At 38.4% G+C, this 13,064-nt stretch overlaps 1 protein-coding gene across 1 annotated transcript in view; it reads right to left on the bottom strand.

Moving 5' to 3' along the window:
• The window catches only part of csgalnact1a (chondroitin sulfate N-acetylgalactosaminyltransferase 1a), a 63,613-nt gene extending 51,560 nt beyond the window's left edge, over positions 1–12,053 (bottom strand). The window contains exon 1 of the mRNA XM_057819402.1: positions 11,934–12,053. The gene's annotated coding sequence lies outside the window, so the exon portion shown is untranslated. The remainder of the gene's footprint in view (positions 1–11,933) is intronic.
• Positions 12,054–13,064: the final 1,011 nt, after the last annotated feature.

Below are 13,064 nucleotides of genomic sequence, written 5' to 3'. Positions count from 1 at the left end.
AAATGTAAATAAACCAATCTATTGTAATAAAACAACAAAATTGCAATTACTGCTTTAACCATCAAAGTGAAGTCTAACTGTAACTAGTCTTGAAACAATTCTGAACAAGGAAAAACATAGCAATAAAATAATGCAAACTGGTTAAACTTGAGAGTAGCTGAGATCTGTCATGACACAACATTGCTTCAATGATATCTGGCGCCATCTAGCATCGTAAATGGGTATAACGTCTAGACCGCGAATATAAGACGACCCCCACTTTTTCAATCTTATTTCAATGCAAAAAACACCGTCTTATATTCGGGCCAATACGGGTACTTATCTGCACCCTGTCTGGCTTTTATATATGCTTACATTTACTCAGGGATGGCGTTAGCAATGAGAAACAGTATTTTTAATCAATCTGGCTCATACTTTTCACATCCGCCATGAACGTTTAGGGTGGAAGTAGGGCTGGTCGATCAAATCATCAAGAGTTTCCCCCCACATGTCATCTGATTTGGATTCTTTTAATGATTTCTTTTTAATTATTTTTTTTTTCACTGGAAATTTTAAAGAATCAACAATGTGTAATTTTCACTGACCCTGATTGTATCCGCCATTGGTGGTAGGCAGTGTAACAATTTTCTTTGGGGTTTTGTGTGTGTGATTCTTAAATCCAGAATTGAGACATTTTGAAGCTGTCAATTTTGGGTTTTACTGTAAACTGATTCATTGTTCAAACAAAGAGGTGAGTTATAAAGCTATCAAATCAAGCCCTGAAGTCATGCTAGCTAGGTGGTTGGTCACAGCTTTCGAGGCAAAAGTAGGCACTCTCCAGGGGAAATGAATGAGCTGATTCAGTTCAAGTTACCTGAGAAGTCATGGCTGCTCCACGTACACACATACACACACACGCACACGTTTAGTTGACGAGACTGAATCATCGCATTTGAATTTTATTGCTGGTACAGAAACATGCTGTCATGTTGCTGCTTGCATTCCTCTGACAAGCCAACATACTGCAGTTTCAATTTTGCTTGATGTTGTACAAGTTGTTGTATGTATTCATTGTTTCTCTTAAAAAAAAAAAAAAACATGTCAATGTCGACCAGCTGCTAAGTTATTGATATCTTTTCAAGACAAAACTTAAAAAAAAAGTCAGAAAAAAAAAATCCCAGAACAAGGTCATGCTTTTTAAGCAACTATATACCTTGAAATAGGACAGGTCGTACATTAAATTTCTTTAGAACATGCTTTTTTGAACAAAAGAGCATGGACACATGGATGAAGTGTTTCCTACAGAAATTACATTTTCAGTTACTGGGAAAAATGCCCTCACTTAGTGTGCTTGCCACTGGAAAGCCAGGTAAGATTTGCACAACTGGGTGAAACAGGGAAACCTTTCCTCGTTCTGGGCCACCTACAGAGCGATTTCCACGAGTTGGGAAATTGCAAATTTTGCAAATAACCTCTCAGTGTGCGGTGAAATAACTATTCTCAAACTCTTTTCACCTTGGCAGCAAGTCTCTTCCTCAAGCCAAAAAGCGTATGATTAGTACTGCAACGATTAATCAATTAACTCGAGTAAAATATTCGAATTAAATTTTGTTGCTTCAAGTATTCGTTTAATTAAAGTGGCGTTGTAATGGTTTATTTTGAAAGTGTTTGCATTTCGTTTAATTGAGTGGATACACTACCCTCTGGTCTGCTTCATTTCATATGGCTGAATCGAACTGCTCCCTGTTCAGACCAACGTAAACTAGGTTTTTGTTTGCATGTTGTTGTTTTTTTTTTTAAATGCATTTGTAATTTAGTTAAAGGTATATTTAGCTTTTTTTTGTGGGAATGTGTATCTGAACCATTTGCTAGGAGCATTAAAAAAAAAAAAAAAAACGTTAGCATTTTATAGCATTTAAGCTCACGGACTTTTGCTATGTAAGTTCGCCAATTGTTCTTTTGTTGTACATAGATCCTTATTTATTTTTTTATACCGTTTGTGGCTCAGCTCAGGTATTTTAATTTTTCATGTTCCTTATCCGATTACTCGATTATTCGAACTAACTAGTTCATCGATTAATCGATTACTAAAATAATCGATAGCTGCAGCCCTACACGTGATAGCACCTTGTTAACATCATGCTTAAAATGAACTACCAATAGTTATGACTAATAAATAAAAACGTATGGATTCATGTATACCAATACATATGTGAAAAATATAGGAAAAAAACAACAAAATATTGTAAAGGTTTCTCTACCCATCAGCCTACTTTTAAACCCTCAACATAGTGAACCATTTTGTGATCTCAAATAGGTAAAAAGCTAAATGTGTTCCAAAAATACAAATGCAACCTGTACATCTGTGGCGGATGAACATAAATCCAACACATTCCAGTGGGATGCCATAAATCCATGTGTAAAAACAGTCGGGAGCTTGTTTACAAGCAGACAAACAAGCCATTTTCCGCACGCTGGGGTAAAATAGAGCATTAAAGCGGTTTCTCCCGTCACATCTTTCATTCTCTGTGGGCAATAAATTGAGATGACTCTGAGCGCGTCAGAACTTTGAGAACGGCTCCCTTTCCCCGACTGCTGCAACTTCCTGCCTCCGTTTAGAGTGCACTTGACAGTCACACTCCTGCAGCAGAATTCACATGCGGCCCACACATTCACCCACCCTCAGCCTTTACATGTCGGAGGCCTTCCTGCAAAACCATCTTGTGGAGATTTTTACAACGTGACATATTGCCGCCAATGTCTGTTTCAAACAACTCCTATCATTCCCAGGTTTCAGATAACATATCTAAGCTTACTCAAATAGCTCAGAATACTTTCCATTGATTTTTCTGTTTTTTTCAATACCATAAAAATATGAACTAAAATAAATCCCATTTGCATTTTGACGTACAAAATACATTGTTAAGTAGAAAAAAACAAGTCTTTTGTCATGAATCTATGATGAGTATTGAGTGTGTTAATATATTGGCATTGTTTTTTATACAGGTATTCCCCGGGTTACGACATACCCGACTTAGGTGATTTCGACTTCACGACGCCGGAGTATCGTCTGCCATTTAGTCTCCAGTCGTTTTATTAATTTATTAACTCATTTGCTCCCAAAAACGTATAAATACGTTCTACTTTTAATTGTTTCAGTGTCCCAAAGACGTATTTATACGTCTTTTACGTTTTTTTTACATGAGACATCTCTGGGTTCTGATTCAATTTAGCTCCAAAGCACAAAGCTGAAAATCCATTTTAAAGCAAAAAACTGGCCACTGGAGGGCAGTAGTGCATTTGGTAAGGCCACCCAATTCAACGGCAACGAACGGCTGGGCCGTACGGCTGGGGCGCTGGCCGAAGACGACCGAATGGTGTCCAGCATGCTAGGCGGCGGACGACCGAGCAGAACAACCTAGAGGACGCCCGGGATGCCAGGCGCTGGACGACCGAGCAGAACGACCGGGACCACCAGTGCAGTGGGCGATGCCGTTGACTCCATGCTGCTTGCCGAGCAGACCCCGTAGAGACAAAAAAAAAATCCATTTTTATGAGACAGGCGGCGATGAGGAAAGTTTACCTGGCTGTTGCGGCCACAACAGCGTCATCTCTCAGTTAGTTATGTGTAAATAAATTGTTACTTTGCTATCAAAAGTTCTATTTGTCTTGTTGTTTATGTTATTTTGTAAAAGGAAAACATTATTCAGATGTTTGGGATGTAACTAAAACAAAAAAACAGCTGCGTTAAAGTCAAAGTTATGTTTGAAATGTATGCTTTCACAAAAAGCTCAATTTCTCTGTTTTTTCATCAGAAATTGGAAAATTGCTCAAACTAAGCTATTTTCTAATGCTGATTTCTAAAGAATCGAAAAAGATATGAACTTGCTTTTTTTCCTGCTGAAAGAAGAGTCTAATCTTTCTTTTAGTGGGTTCATTGTTTATATAACAATAGAACAGAATTTTCTGTGGGCCTTGCAAAATCAGTCAAAATCCAGTAAAACGGCCAGGAGCGAAGGGCCTTGCTCCAGTGAAAATGGCTGGGATTGAATGAGTTAAGAGAGCGATCTTGTATATGCAAATGTCTGTGATAGGATCCAGGCTCAGGTGGAAACTAAGAATATCCTTCAAAGTGCAATGTTAAATCTGCAAAATATTTAAAGGAATATTTTCTGTAAATCACTTTAATGTGAATTAAAAAATAAACAAATGAACGAGTTCTGGTACAACACAAGGCCCTGCTATAAAGTGATGAAAAGGATGATGGAAAGAAAGAGGAAGTAGAGTAAAGCGCTCTTTGATGTGATGCGCTGTCCCCTCAGGTGCGGCACCCTCCCTGCTCATTAGGGGCCCGCTTGGGCCTGGAACCTTCCTGTCGAAAGACAGGCCATCTGGATGGAAGTCCTTTAGTACACATGCACACTCATGCACACATGTACACAGGAACACGCAGTCTTGCTCACCAAAGGCTTTGATGCTCGGGGAGGGTAAGAACCAATAGCTATAGCGTTTGATTTGTGTATCGCAAAACAGTACATGGTAATGGGAAATGTCATATAGTTAAGAAAAAATATATACTGTACGTGTTACAAGAGCACAAGAATGAGTGCGGAAATGCGTGTTGTTGTTGTTTTGTTGTTGTTGCAAGAACTCACAATTACGTATATTTTGTGTGAAAAGGTTAGTTTCAGATGTCAGTGCTTATTTCTATGTATCAATCTATGTTTGCATCTTATTGTTTGGTTAATTTGTGCCTTGAGGTACCAGGAGTTGAGTGACGGTACTTGACTAACTGCACTGCTGGTACATATCAGGAGCGTAGTAAACCAGGCTGGGTAATACCAAGTATCCAGCAGGACGGGGGGTTACATTACCAATTGATAAAACGTGCAACTCAAAATAATTCACATTTGTATTCATGGGAATTATGTAATTGTTTTATTGGCTGGATCTCATCTGAGGGGTCCCCTGTCAATTATGTCTATAACACGCACACAGAATACACACACAAACACGCACAAGCATGCACAAACTCGCACAAACCAACTCTCACAAATGCAAACAGACGTAAACACACACAAAACAGATACATTAACCATCCACATACACAAACACATTCATGCACACTGACAAACAGGTATACGCACACGCATATACATTACTAGAGTAAAAGTGTCCACACATTAAGCGCGTTGGGATGTCAAGTGTTGTGCCACACAAGATTATGTCTGCGAGCGGGTTGCTGGCTTCCTGAAAGGGGTTGCATTATTTTGCAGCTAGATTGCACCAGATGAAACGTGGCCCCCTCTGGGTGGGAAATGGGCCGTTGCGGCAGATGAGACAGTGGGAAGAGATTGTCCAAGTCATGGCCTGAACTTAAAAGCCAATCGCATGCCAGATGATTATTATTACACCATACACAAGCCATAATTAAAATTCTACACATAAAAAACATATGTATTTCCTATAACATATCATTATGTTATAGGCTTGAGACTATCCCAGCTGATTTTGGGCGAGAAACGGGTTACACCCTGGACGGGCTAACAGGACACAAGCAGAATACTGTTTAAAATCACCAAATGACAAGATTGTTTTGAAATAAATGTTGCTTTAAAGGGGCAGACACACATACAGTGGTATTAAAACGTATCTGAACCTTTAGGAATTTTCCGCATTTCTGCATAAAATCACCATCAAATGTAATCTGACCCTTGTCAAAATCACACAGATGTAAAAACAGTGTCTGCTTTAACTAAAACCACCCAAACATTTTTAGGTTTTCATATTTTAATAAAGATAGCATGCAAACAATGACAGAAGGGGGAAAAGATAAGTAAGTGAACTCTCTGCCTAAGAAGACAAAAAGCAATTGAAATAAATTTTTACCAAACAATTTAAGTCAGGTGTGTGCCCAATCACTGATGAGTGCTTTAAAGCTGTCCTGCCCACTATAAAACATACCTGGTAAGAATTGTCTTGATGAGAAGCATTGTCTGATGTGCATTATGGCTCTGTCAAAAGAGCTATCTGAAGACCTGCCATCAAAAATTGTTGATTTGTATAAAGCTGGGAAAGGATACAAAACCATCTCTAAAAGTCTGGATGTTGGTCAATCGACAGTCAGAGAAGTTGTCTACAAATGGAGAACGTTCGGCACTGTTGCCCAAGGAGCGGTCGTCCACCAAAGATGACGCCAAGAGTTCAGCGCAGAATACTCAGAGAGGTAAAAAAGAACCCCAGAGTGTATGCTAAAGACTTACAGAAATCACTGACACAGTCCAATATCTCTGTGCAAGCATCAACTATATGTAAAACTATGGCCAAGAATGGTGTTCATGGGAGGACTCTACGGATGAAGCCACTGCTGTCTGAAAAAAAACATTGTTGCTCGTTTAATGTTCGCAAAAAGGCACTTGGAAACTCCACAGAAGTTTTGGCAAATATTTTGAGGACTGATGAAACCAAAGTTAAATTGTTTGGGAGTAACACCCAACATCATGTGTGGAGGAAAAATGGAACAACTCACCAACATCAACACCTCATCCCACCGTGAAGCTTGGTGGAGGGAGCATCATGATTTGGGGCTGTTTTGCTGCCTCGGGGCCTGGACAACTTGCAATCATTAATGGAAGAATGAATTCAAAAGTTTATCAGGATGTTTTGCAGGAAAACCTGAGGCCGTCTGTCAGACAGTTGCAGCTAAAAAGAGGATGGATGCTGCAACAAGACAATGATCCAAAACACAGAAGTAAATCAACTTCAGAATGGTTTCATAAGAACAAAATACATGTTCTGGAGTGGCCAAGTCAAAGTCCAGACTTGAACCCCATTGAGATGCTGTAGCATGACCGATTCATGCCAGAAATCTGACTGAACTACAGCAGTTTTGAAGAGAAGAATGGGCCAAGATTAGTCCTGATCAATGTGTCAGACTGATCTGCAGCTACAGGAAATGTCTGGTTGAAGTTATTGCTGCCAAAGGGGTGGGGGGGGCAAAAAATATTATACGTGATGGTTCACTTACTTATTTTACCCCTTCTGTCATTGTTTGCATACTATCCACATTGAAATTAGAAAACCTATAAATGTTTGGGTGGCTTTAGTTAACACAGGCACTGTTTTTTCATCTGTGTGATTTTTGACAAAGATCAGCTCACATTTGATGGTGATTTTATGCAGAAATGTGAGAAATTCCAAAAGGTTCAGATACTTTTTAATACCACTGTATGTAAATAGCGATTGCCGGGAAAGGACAAGTTCAATTTGGTGAGCATCCGGAAGGCGAACACAGTGTCTTAGTTTACTTTTTTTTGTTGATTAATTTTTCCCATTGATTTTTAAAAATGTCTATTTTGGAATCACGTCTTGAGTGCATTAGCTGCCCTGCCAGCTCAACATAATAATGGCTGCCTAATGCATGTATAATAATACTTTAATTTAGATTGAAATCACTAGTAACTAATGGAGGTTAATTTTAATGATGTTGTACTTCTAGTCTTCCAATACCCACTGCTGAAATGGTCCTGTTGCCAAGCAGTTGCCAAGCATGTCTATCGTGACAAAATTGTGTCAGCTGGGGGTCAATTCTTTCCTTTTCATCAGGGCCGCTAGACTGATATAAAACGATCCTGCCTAGCTGACAAATGCAGTAGGATGATTTTTGATAAGGATGTGACTTTCAACTTGTCTCAACAGGGACTGCTCACTGAATTTATTTAGCAAAGATTTACATCAGACACAAGTCACATATGTTTTTTTTTTAACTACCTGTGCTCATTACAGTAAAAGGAATACACTCAAAACCCTTTAAAAAATCACTTGAAGATAACATGGAGATTACCTAACCTTATCTGAATTTATTAGCATTTTTTAGCAAGTGAACTTAAATACAACATTAAAAACAGTACTGACAACAACAGTCTTATTACCTTAAATGTCAGTGTAATTTCAGTGTCCATATTCCCCCTCCTTCTTTAGCAAAAATACTAGAAGTCTTACGATAAAGCTGTTGTGTGGTAATTGATTACAATGCAATACTGTAGTATTGCATTAAATCAATGTAAGACAGATGACAATATTGACATATACTGTAGTACTACTCAGAAAATTGATATATCCTATCCTGCCTGTGTGGTCTTCTAAACCAGGGGTCCCCAACCTTTTTTGCACCACGGACCGGTGTTATTTAGTTTTTTTTTCACGGACCGGTGTTCTGACAAATTTTGCAATCCATCAAAAATTGCAACAATGTGGTTCCGCGCATGCGCTTAACGTTAAACATAGCCGCAAAATGCGCAAATGCAGCAATTCCAAAGTAAACACTACAAACTTTCTTGAAAGAAAGGAATATTAACTTACGTTTGATTATGGAAGGACTTGTAGAAAAGTTCTCCTCAGATACATCCTTCCATGTAAACTGCACACAACAACTGCACACCGCTCTCACCATTAACGACTTCGCCTTGTCGTTAAGCATTAATTAAGAAGCCCGCTTCACAAAGATACGATGTTGGAAATTGTAGCAGGGTTTTCAATGCTCTTGTAGCGATGTCAGGATATTCCGGAATGACTTTAATCCAGAACTTCGGTAGAGTTGTTGTCTCAAATGTACGTTTAATAAGGTCGCCGTCATTTGTGATCTCAACAAGTTGATCTTCCTGTTGCACAGACATGCTCGGATCACTCGGTTTATTCACAAACGGGTCACGAATCCACTCCTTCGCAGTTCGTGGGTCTTCGAGGTTGTAGGCTCGTCAGGTGCCCTTTTCGCCGTAAAAATATCTCCAAAGACGTCTGTTTTCCAGTCATCTTCGCTCCTGTGGAGGCTAATTATTTCCGGGTAGAAATGTGCTGCGCCCGCGGCCTAGTAATACTTTATTATTGAGGACAAGCGCACATAGATATATTATATACACAAACAAGATGTACTGCTAGCAGTCCAATCAATGGATTTCTATGATGACTTTCTAATCTATCCCGTAGTATTATATCTAGAGTAAGCAGGGATATTGGTGTGTTAAGCAGGGGGACAGGGTTAATTCGGCCAGAATGCGGTCGTTATTAAATTATTATTTCTGTGCGGCCCGGTAGCAAATGCGCCAAGGACCGGTACCGGTCCGCGGCCCGGCAGATGGGGACCCCTGTTCTAAACCAACCAAGACTGACTTCTTCAAGACACAGGACCCTTTTGCAGGTGTGTTGAATTATACATGTGCCAAATGTGTACAAACCCGAAGCTTTGCACAGTTTTCTTAATTTTGTCAGTTTGTGGTGTAGTCAGGAAAGTTAAAATAGGAACTGCTTGAGAAATGTCAATTAGCATGTAATGGCTCAATAAAATTGGTTAGTTTCTTTTTTTATGTTAAACTGCTATTAAATAAATAAAATACAAGCTTTTATTTAATATTCTATTTTTTTTTCATGTAGTACTGTGTAGGCCCCAAGAAATCAGGATAGAGTCACCTAAAATAAAATGACAATTTTTTTTTTGTCATTTACTTAATCAGAAATTTGCAACTGAAAGGGAAAATGCAGGCAAAATGACTTCTTCCACATGAAGCCTTCAAAAAAAGTAATGTAACAAATTTGATCAATCCATTCTCATTCAGTTCCCATGATTTATTGAGACAGTATTGTAAGCGTTAGCAATACATGGTGATATTGCCATTTTCTCCCCATCACTGAAAGCTTATCTAGATAGAAAGCGGTACCTCGACATACAATCGCTTCAACACATGATCTTTTTGACATCCGACGTAAAATTTGACTCGCAATTTGTTTCTACATCCAGTGCCGCAGGCGAACGCACGGCAGTTTTTCTTGTGAGAGAAATCAACACAGGTTTCCAAAAGGTTGGTACAAGTGGTGAAACAAACAAAAAAGGTGACGCTTACCATTGAAACGAAGATGCAAATGATAGAGAAATATGAGCGTGTGGTGTGCATCCGTGAACTAGCTCAACAATATGGCTGTAGAATGTCTACGATCTCCACAGTCCTTCTCCGACCTCCTTTCGCCAGTCTTTATAAGTTAAGGTGGCAATTATTATAGTGGTAACATCACCAAAAAATTGCCAGTTTCATCAGGTATTTATCATTTATTTCAGAACTTGTCCAACACAACACGCCTACTGTCCACCGCAGATGACGGTGTTCTCAACAAAACAATAAAAGTGAATATAAACTCTCAACCGCACCGCTCCCTCTCTCTGTCATGTCAGTGACGCAGTGCGTTCAGGTACAGCATGCAAAACACGTCCGCCACATTAGAATCCAGTTTGTTGCATTATTACAGGAATTATTATTATTTCATTATTCCGTTTTTTATGAATAATTTATTTGTTTTGCTATGTGTGATTGTCATTTGTAATAGTACAAGCAGTATTTATTAAGAATTTAATGTAGGTTTTTGCGCTGTGGAACGAATTAATGGAATTATAATTAGGACTCTCAAACGATTAAAATTTTTAATCGAGTTAATCACAGCTTAAAAATAAATTAATCGTAATTCACAATCACAATTAAAGCCATCTATAAAGTATGCCATATTTTTCTGTAAATTATTGTTGGAATGGAAAGATAAGACACAAGACGGATATATACATTCAACATACTGTACATAAGGACTGTATTTGTTTATTATAACAATAAATCAACAAGATGGCATTAACATTATTAACATTCTGTTAAAGCGATCCATGGTTAGAAAGAACTTGTAGTTCTTGAAAGACAAATGTTAGTACAAGTTATGGAAAGTTTATATTAAAACCCCTCTTAATGTTTTTGTTTTAATAAAATTTGTAAAATTTTCAATCAAAAAATAAACTAGTAACTCGCCATTGTTGATGTCAATAGTTACACAATGCTCATGGTGTTGAAACCCATAAAATCAGTCGCACCGAAGCGCCAGCAGAGGACGACAAAACACCAAAAAACACAAGTAACAAGTGGACATGACACTATTCTGTCATTTTATTTTTAATCTGTTGAAGCGGGGCATGTGCGTTAAATGTGTCAAATACCTTAACGTGATTAATTTGAAAAAATAATTACTGCCCGTTAACGCGATAATTTTGACAGCCCTAATTATTATGTATTCTTATAGGAAAATCGTGCTTGACATATGATCATTTCGACTTACAAGCACTGTCTTGAAACGAATTAACTTTGTATGTAGAGGTACCACTGTATTACTGTAGCATACAATATGATGTGTGACGTGATCAGGAAATGGAATAAAGACACAGCTTTGATATGTTCGTAGTACATATTTTTTGGACACAACAGGTATAGACAGAAATTTATAACAAAAATAAGCCTTCGTTGTCAACCTGTGAGTGTGGGCAAATGAAGCGCTCGCACACACATTTGCACTCAGACATACAGTGTCTCAAATGGGGCAATTTCATCATGCAGGAGTGCAAATATGTCATCATGCATCATGTCATTTGTCGCACTTAATCAGTGGTGCGCTTAGCTTTTGTTTGCCTCTTGTTTAAAGTCAAGGGAGCCCTAAACACCCCCCCAGTCCCATAATCTCCACTTTTCAATATGAGAACAGCCAGCTTCAAATATGTATTGCTTGCTTGTTTGTGAGTGAATGTGCTAAGCAGGATTAGAACCATTTTCCCTGATAAAAATACCTCACTGCTGCATGTGAAGAATGAAAAAAAAAAAAAAAAAAAAAGCTATGGAAAATGTGTATTGTTTATTGCTTTTATTATTATTATTTTAAATATTTCTGGATATCATTAATTTACAAATTTTGATTAAAATTTCGTATAGACGAATAATAAACTAACCTAAAATATAACACACATGTGCAGCATTGTGCATAAAAGTTGTTCCAGGTATGATGGTTGAAGTCCCATTGTTAGTGTACAAGGACAAAATACATCACTTGATGCACAAACTGGAAGTATAAATGGAGTGGTTATCTTCCGGACTTCTTACCTTTCGCCCCGGCGTTGATTGGTCCACTCCAGACCGGGTGGAGATGGTTCTCATCGGGTTGCTCGGGTCCAGTCTTGCCGCCTCTCCGCCGGTGCTGGGCGGACACTAGCGGCAGTCGGCAGAGCGGGCGTAAACAAGCATTGGATGGCACCGCCTCGCCCAATCAAAACGTCAAACACCGGAAAAACGTGGATGTCACTTTCAAAGTTAAATACCTAAACGGTAAGGGTGACTGCTCTCTATACATATGTTGAGTAATGCCTAATCGTCCGTTTTTTTCACCTAGCAAGGTGTAGGCTAGGTGCGAAATACGAGTAAAATCGGCACGTAAAAAAACGTTTAAATTAAAATGTTATATATTACTCAAATAACGAAATTAATTTAATAATTTAGTGATACTAAATACATTTTATAATTTATCAATTTTTTTACCTAGTAGAACTTTGAAACCTACTCACTTTAACAAGCTAGCTTAGAGTTTGGCTAACTTCTTCAACAAAAGTGGATGAATAGATAACTAAGTTGTATGAAATACATGCATAAATCCTTGTAGCCTGAAATCTGCTATACTTTGTACACCACCACGGCAAAATCACTCAATTTTATGGATAGAGATTTTGAAAAAAAAAAAAAAAAAAAAAAAAGCGTTGTAGCTCAAACATGGGTCACCAATTCAAAGTGCCTGTGACACAAAAAAAAGCATGCTTATTTCATATTACACGCGGTATTTCATGCTCAAGGATGAAACGGACGGCATGGATGTATGTGGAAGCGATCGATATATTTATTACATTTTTCAAATCCCGAGCTACGAAAATGAGACACTTCCAGTCAGAGATTGGATTGCAGAAGAACGCGAATGTGACGTCAGCGGATTAAAAATCTCACAATACAGGCATTACTATTTTAAGCAGAGGGACTGCAGATTCAGCTGATTTTGCAGATTAATTCGTTTATTTTTTGAGGCATGCCAGCCCAGTGTGCTGCAGGCTTTTGTTGCTACACCAGGGAGATTGGTGTGAGGCTTTTTGGATTTCCAAAGATCCATGTTTACCGTGAAGAATGGGCAAAACAAGTCGACAACTGTGGGACTATTGGACCAAAGAGGAAGTGAGTAAGCTACGTGTTTTA

Source organism: Corythoichthys intestinalis, chromosome 17, assembly GCF_030265065.1.
Source record: "Corythoichthys intestinalis isolate RoL2023-P3 chromosome 17, ASM3026506v1, whole genome shotgun sequence".
In the NCBI taxonomy this organism is placed as follows: domain Eukaryota; kingdom Metazoa; phylum Chordata; class Actinopteri; order Syngnathiformes; family Syngnathidae; genus Corythoichthys; species Corythoichthys intestinalis.
The sequence above is the reverse complement of the archived record's forward strand: the minus strand, read 5'-3'. Positions and strand labels throughout refer to the sequence as shown.